Genomic DNA, 8031 nt, shown 5'->3' with positions numbered 1-8031 from the left:
AAAAAATTCATATTTTCCATGAGCTATTCTGTCTTAACAACCGACCTCAATAGTTCTCACTGCTCTGTTTCTGTATCTTCACATCTTTTTACGGTACAGTTTCCTTACAGCATGTGATTATGTCATCACAGTAATCATTTAGAATATTCTGCAGAATAGGGAGCACAGGTATAGTTCTCTTTATCCCCAGGTAGTGTCTTCTTTACTTGCAAATTCCTCATGACCTTAAATACCCATCGCTTTTCATTTTATCTCAGTGCTATTGTAAAGGAATGCTGAATGGTTTTGCCAGTGTGTAAAAGGGCAAAGTATCAGAGTACTTACTCAAGCTTCAGTCTTTTAGTTTAGTCATGTAGACTACAGTTTTAGTAATTCAAATATGTAAGATACTAGGATGCAGTGAATACAGAGCTGGCCTTATTCTCAGAAAGACCTAGGTTCGGATCCTGCTTCGTAGGATATCGTGGAAAATATTGTAGAAAACCATTTAATCTCTTAGAGTCTCTATACAACTCCTGAAAACTGTTAGTTGCCAAACAGATGCTGATCTGTGGTGCTTTAAGAAGGGTTTTGTCTGGGTTTCTGTTTAGGAATTTGAAGGTCTCACTGCAAAGTATAGGGAAGTGAACTTGAATTCAATTCCTATCAAAATCTAGACCAGATTGTTAACAAGAGTTAAGAGTTAACAGGTTCCTAATCAAAGCCCACTAACATTCTCATGCTGTTTGATACAATGTACAGATTTTTACCACTCTGAAGTATAACTTCACAAACAACTTTAGAGATGTGAAAAGATAGAATGTAATATAATTTCTTATACTTTATTATTATATCCTGTTAACATATTTGTGGAAAATATAAAAGAGGAAAAAGGGAATGCTGATCACAAAGCCTGCATGCCCTCACACAGAACAGGTCATATCAGAATTACTTCATTTTTGCTTTTGTCAGTAGGATGAAAGGAATGTTATAGACAAGTTGATCTAATTTAAAGCAAATTATTTCACCAAGATTCTCATGCATTGATTTTACACAACACAAAGATGTCTGGGCATGATAATAGTACAATGCTGACATAATTACATGAATATCTCAATCATTTTCAGTTGTGTCTGATTCTTTGTGACCCCAACTAGGGCTTTTTTTTTTTTTGGCAAATTGTGGAGTGGTTGTCATTTCCTTCTCCAGCTCACGTTACAGATGAAGAAACTGAGGCAAATAGGGTTAAATTACTTGCCCAACGTCACACAGCTAATAAGTCTGAGGCCAGATCTGATGAACTGACACAAAAAAAGGGTGGTTGTTAATGAGCTGATATAAACTTGGAAGAACAAGTAGTATGTCATAAAGATCTGCCCTTGGCCCTTTGCAATGTATTACTGATCTGAACATAGGCATTATCTATCTTTCCTAGGCTGGAACATCAGTGATCTCTCACAGGCTTGATTTCACTACTGAAAAGCAGAGGAGTTTTGACCTGCTCCATTTCTGACATAAGCTGATTTACTTTCCCTAGACAATCAGAGGGTCCCCACTTTCAGAGGCTTACCAAATTGCAATAGGATTTAATGAAAACACTGGAAGGGCTAAGTTTGCTGCAGCTCACAGCTCCTGAGTTCAAGTGATCCACCCATCTCAGACTCCCTGGTAGCAGGGATTTCAGTATACTCCGTGTGATGGCAAGCAAAGTAAGATCTTTTACTGTTTTTGTTTTTATCTAATCAAGAGCCTCTGATTGAATAATATGATTAAAGAAGATCTAAATGGGCCTGGGAAGATTTGTAGGAAGATTCACATCTTTTGTTAATGAGGCACTGGTTCTCAAGGGTTGTGGTGCCATCTGGCTCTGAAAAATGTATAAATACTCTGAAGATGAGATTTTACTTTGGGGCTTACTGACTGGAAGTGTTTGTTTGGCCAAATGAGACTCTGGGAAGTCACTAAGGAGCCCCCTTGGCTTTGAAAACCCAGATGGTGCCTCCCTCTCTGGTAACTATGGTCAGACAACTGGATCTATCTGTTGATCTGTCAGATATTTGGAAGCTCTGTCTGTTGATTTAGATTTCTCTGTATTTTCTCTGAAGTTCAGGGTGCTGACTTTTTCCCCTGAACTAAGTGAATGATACAAGTGCTTGATGAAAGTGATTATTGACCCCTTCAAAAGTTGCCTTTCCTTTTATAAATGCAGATCTAAGAACCTGTCATAGCAGCCCCCCACGCTTTGTATGTTGGTGTGCTTACTGTCACACCCAACCATGACTTGTCTGATCACTTTTCTTAATGTATCCTCAAATGACATTCACTTTTACAGCTACCTTGTCTCACTATTGATTCTTACTGAACTGACAACCCTTTAAAATTCTGATGTCTTCTTTACATCTTACACTTCTGTAGTTATCTGCTGTTATTTTAACCTCCAACACTGCATTTCTCTTTCTTCAGTCCCCTACTGGTGTTTTATGACACAGAAGACAACCACCCTGTTGCATTCTGAGCTGGTCATCCTACATGTACAGGCCCATGTTCCATTCTGATGCCACAATCTAAAAAAGACATTGTTAAACTTGAGAGTGTCCAAAGGAGTGCACAGTGAAGGACTCAAAACTACAACAACCCCAACAAGTGGTAGGAGAAGTTGAGGGCCTTTAAAATAAAGAAGGGAGGCTTTGTGGAGAGAAAGAGGAAGCATTTTATAACTCATCGAGTTTTTGTAAGAGCTGTCATGGGGAGGAGGCATTAGATTTGTTTTCCGTGTCTTGTACTTATATCTACTTGGGATAACAGATACAACATAGCAGTACAAGAAACAAAGGGGAGATGTCACAGGAGATAGATTTGGAATTGACTATAAGGAAAAATTTATTATTGTTGCTGTTCAGTCATTTTTTCAGTTGTATACAAATTTTCATGACTCTATTTGGGGTTTCCTTGGCAAAGATCAATATTTTTTTTTTTAAACTGCTTTGTCATTTCCTTCTATGGCTCAGTTTTTTTTTAATTTTTATTTTTTTACAAATGAGGAACTGGAGCAGAGTTAAGTGACTTGCCCAGGGTCACACAGTTAATAAGGATCTGTGGCAGAATTTGAACTCAGGAAGATGAGTCTTTCTCACTATACTATCTAGAACTGTCCAAAAGTGGAATAAACTGCCTTAGAAGGTAATTGGTTCCTCTCTACTGAGTCTTCAGTGGGGCACAAGATGAAGTATGATATTTGACTACCTATAGACCTGTCATAGAAATGATACCTGCTTAGCCATATGTTGTTCTATATCAGGGCTGGGGAATCTGTGGCCTCAAGGTCATATTTGACCTTCTAGGACCTTGGGCGTGGCATCCTTTTGATGAAGTCCAAGTTTTACAGAACAAATCCTTTTATTTTTTAAAATTTTAATTAATAACTTATTTGTTTTCAGTTTTCAACAATCACTTCCATAAGTATTAAATTTTCTCCCCCTTCCTCCTCAAGAGGAAGAAATTAAAGCTATCTATAGTCATATGAAAAAATGTTCTAAATCACTATTGATCAGAGAGATGCAAATCAAAACAACTCTGAGGTACCACATCACACCTATCAGATTGGCTAACATGATAAAACAGGAACATGATCATGTTAGAGAAGATATGGGAGAGTTGCAATGCTCATTCAATGTGGTGGAGTTGTGAACTGATCCAACCATTCCAGAGAGCAATTTGGAACTACGCCCAAAGGGATGCAAAAATGTACAAACCTGTTGAGCCAGCAATATTGCTTCTAGGCTTATATCCCAAAGAGATCATAAAAATAGAAAAAGCTTCCACATGTACAAAAATATTTATAGCAGCTCTCTTTGTGGTGGTCAAGAACTGGAAATGGAGGGGATGTTCATCAATTGGGGAATGGCTGAACAAATTGTGGTATAAGAATATAATGGAGTACTACTATGCTATAAGAAATGATGAACAGGAGGACTTCAGAGTGACCTGGATGGACATATGTGAACTTATGCTGAGTGAAATGAGCAGAACCAGGAGAACACTGTACACAGTAACAGCCACAGTGTGCGAGGACTGTTTCTGATAGACTTAGCCCTTTACAGCATGCAAGGACTTAAAACGTTCCCAAAGGACTCTTGAGGCAAAATGCTATCCACATCCAGATAAAGAACTATGGAATCAGAATGCAGAATGAAGCAGACTATTTTCTCTTGTGTTATGTTTTATTTTGTTTTGTTTTTTCTCAAGGTTTCTCCCATTCATTTTAATTCTTCTGTGCAACATAACTACTGTGAAAATGTGTTTAATGAGAGTGTATGTGTAGAACCCATATAACAAATTCTTCTATTAAGGGGATTTTTTCTGTGGCATTTGGATACCATTAAAGGCCTGCACTTGAGGACCTAGATGGCCACATGTATCCTGGAGGCTGCAGGTTTCCCATCCCTAGTCTAGATGTTTTTGAGATTCCTTCCAATTTTCTAATTTTGTTATATTTGTCAAATAAACCCAAAACAGACTATTTTTCTGTGAGACCTCTTTGACCTTGCAAAAAGACAAACCTTTTTGAAAACAAAGGAATAAAAACTTAGTGAATTCAACTATTTTTAAAGCAACTTTAAAAGTACTTTTATTTTCCCCTCCCCCTCAAACAAAACAAAACAAAAAGCCACTGTTATTGCTGTATATAGATATAGTCATTACTTGGTGAGTTCCCTGTCACCAATAGAAAATAGCAAGTTCTTTTATAGATTTAGTCTTATTCAAAATGTTATGCAACAGTATTTGAAGGGCATAGGCATGAATGACCTGGTAACTGAAAATACTCTTGGAATATCTTTCAACTCACTTGGACATAAATATCAAAGAAGCTGTAGAAAATAGCATGGAGGAGATATTTCATGATTGTGACCATATTCTCCCTCAGTCATTAGTACAATTCAGAATATACCAGGCAGTTGTTCCATTTATGATATATGAATTAATATTATTAATTCAAAGATCCCAAATTACATGGAGTTATTGATCATCTGGAAAAGTCAAAAAGAAACTATGGATGCAATTAAATTGGAATTTTTTCATTTTATTTCATTCATTATAGGTAATGCCACACTACTTAAAATAAGAAAGCAATACCACTAAATAACAATACCAACAAAGATGAGTAATAAATAAAACACAGTCTCTTTTTATGATGAACATGAGTTTTATCCTCAGTTTTACTAAATATTATGTGCTTTATCCCTGTCTTTTTAAAAATTGTACCATCATGTTTGAGAGTAAGAGGGGCATTTAGAGTTCTGGGCCTGTCAATTTTTTTTGGTATGGGGATCTCCCAGCAAGATGACTCCCTCTATCAGTGTAGATAAGCACCTGCTCTGCAACTTATTGTCTTAGGAAGGTGGTAATTACTAAATATGAATACATTTTAATATTAAAGTTTTTCTTTAGAAAAAGAAAACTTCCATTGATGTATTTTAGACCAAACTTTTCATCTTAATCTAGTTATTTGTCAAGTGCCATTATGAGTACTTATAGTCTATGAAGATGGTGGATCACTTAAGTTTGGGATTTCTGAGATGCAGTAGAGCTAAGACGATGTCTGCAATTAGTTCAGAACTGGTACGATGAGCCACTGGGAACAGAAAGCCACCATCAGGATTATGTTGCTGAATGTTTAACAATCAGCTCTTTGGGAAAGAAAAAATGTATGCAGAACACAATTCTAAGTTTAATATAAATTATTAACATTTTCATCATCACTTAAGAAAGTCAAGAAAATCAACAAGACAAAATATCAAGCCCTAATCTGTAGCATTTGCCTATTTCTGACCTATACATGCACACTAAAATTTTAATAATCATCACTAAGCCTGGTAGAGCTGATTTCATCATGCCCCCAGTCAAGCTAGCTAGAGAGTGGCAAGCTAATTCAAGGGGGTAAATTGGAGCATGTGAAGCGTCTCCATGTAGCTGAGAAGTGAGTTTGGGTCCTGCTACCCTGCTTCCAGTTTGGGAGACTTAGTGTAAGATAGATAGGTGGATAGGTAGATAGATAGATAGATAGATAGATAGATAGATAGATAGATAGATAGATAGATAGATAGATAGATAGATGATAGATAGATAGATAGATAGATAGATGATAGATAGATAGATAGATAGATAGATAGATAGATAGATAGATAGATAGATAGACAGAGATAGAAAGACACACATATATACATATATATACACATATTGTCACGTATTGTGTATATGTATGTATATTTGCACTGATTTGTCACACAGTTGGCTGAACAATAGATAGAAAATACAATCTAACTGTACTTATTGTTTGTTTACTAAAAAATGACATTTGATCCAAAAGGGGAAAACACTTCAAGCGCTGACCTCCAATACATGCTAAGTTCCTTAATAGAAACAGTTCCTTAATACAAATGTTCAAGTCAAGCGTAAAATATGAAATTTTATGCCTGCCCAAGATGTTGACATCTCTCATGAAAAAAGTCTAGCACAAAACAAAAAGGAGAGATATTCCCTATGGAAAGGGTAGTTCTCCATATGTGCATATATGAACTACTGTTATAGCTTACTAATTGGTAAGCTATTTTCTGACTCAAATTTTGTCTTTCACTGATCTGTGACACAGCTACCAAAGTGAAATTCTCAAAACATATATTTCATCATGTCACTCTCCTGCTCAATAAGCTCCAGTGGCTCCCTATTGCGTATACAATCAAATATAAATTTTTGTTTCACATGTAAAGCCCTTCACAACCTAGCTACCACCTATACTTCTAATCACATTATTCATTACTTCATGCTTTGTACAATCCAGAAAAACTGGTGTTCTTAATATTCCTCACAGAAACCATTCCTAATTTCAGTTAGGTTACCCCCAAATCTCAAAAGAACTCCCTCAATCCCTTCATCTCTTAGAATTCCTAGCTTTCTTTATGGCTTCACCCAAGTACTACCTCCTACATGAGGCCTTTTCAGACCCATTGACCTCATAGTGGCTCATTTTGAATTTATTTCAGTACATTTGCATTTCCCCCTCAAAAATAATGTATATTTCTTGAAGCTATTTCATTTTTGTCTGTGTATGTTCAGTACGCAGACATGGTGCCTAGCATCGTCCTACTTGGCATATGATTCGGAACTTAATAAATATCCATTTGTGGACTAATAGAAGAAACCTATTATTCAAAAGAAGACCAGAAGGAAAGATTCATAAGAAGGTTAATAGAATAGTGGACAAGCAATCATTTAGATACAAGATGCAAACTTTTAATTGCATATTTTAATGAAAGATATAAACAAGGTATTATAGTTACATTATTAACCACTTAAAAGATAGAACAATGTCCAAGTCTTTGCATATCTTAGTCATCCCACCTTTCCCCACCAGATTGAGCCACTCTGGGAATTGGGATAAGAATCGAGGAATGAATATGCTAACCATAGTAAAGAAGACAGAACTCTTGATCTATGGGGGAATAACTGTTATAACTGCCAATAGCTCTAAGAGAAAAAAAGCTCTTTGTTATTTCAGTTATGTTTAACTCTTCATGACTGCAGTTTTCTCAGCAAAGATACTAAAGGTGCTTGCCATTTCCTTCTCTAGCTGATTTAACAGATGAGGAAACCGAGGTAAACAGGGTTGTGTGATTTTTGCAGGGTCACATAGCTAGTAAGTATCTGAGGTCAGATTTGAACTCAGAAAGAGGTGTCACCAGGTCCAGCATCCTATCCACTACCCCAACTAGCAATTTTTCCCAACAGGAGAAGGAAGGAAAGGCAGAATTCATGTGCCAAACAGGCCCTATATATTTTAATTGCATAGCTGTTTTTCTTTATAGGAAAAAAGAGGCAAGAGAAGTAAGTGAGATTTCTTTATGGGAGAGTAGTTATTCTAAGGGTCTGGGTACCATAAATGACTTTTTATGTATGTTTGTGTTCCTCCGTATCTTGTATGTGCCTTAGAAAGTTTGCTTTTGGACCCTTCAGCTATCTTCCCCAGCTCACAGATAGAGTTTGGATAATGACAAT

Source organism: Notamacropus eugenii, chromosome 6 (assembly GCF_028372415.1).
Source record: "Notamacropus eugenii isolate mMacEug1 chromosome 6, mMacEug1.pri_v2, whole genome shotgun sequence".
In the NCBI taxonomy this organism is placed as follows: Eukaryota; Metazoa; Chordata; class Mammalia; order Diprotodontia; family Macropodidae; genus Notamacropus; species Notamacropus eugenii.
The sequence above is the reverse complement of the archived record's forward strand: the minus strand, read 5'-3'. Positions refer to the sequence as shown.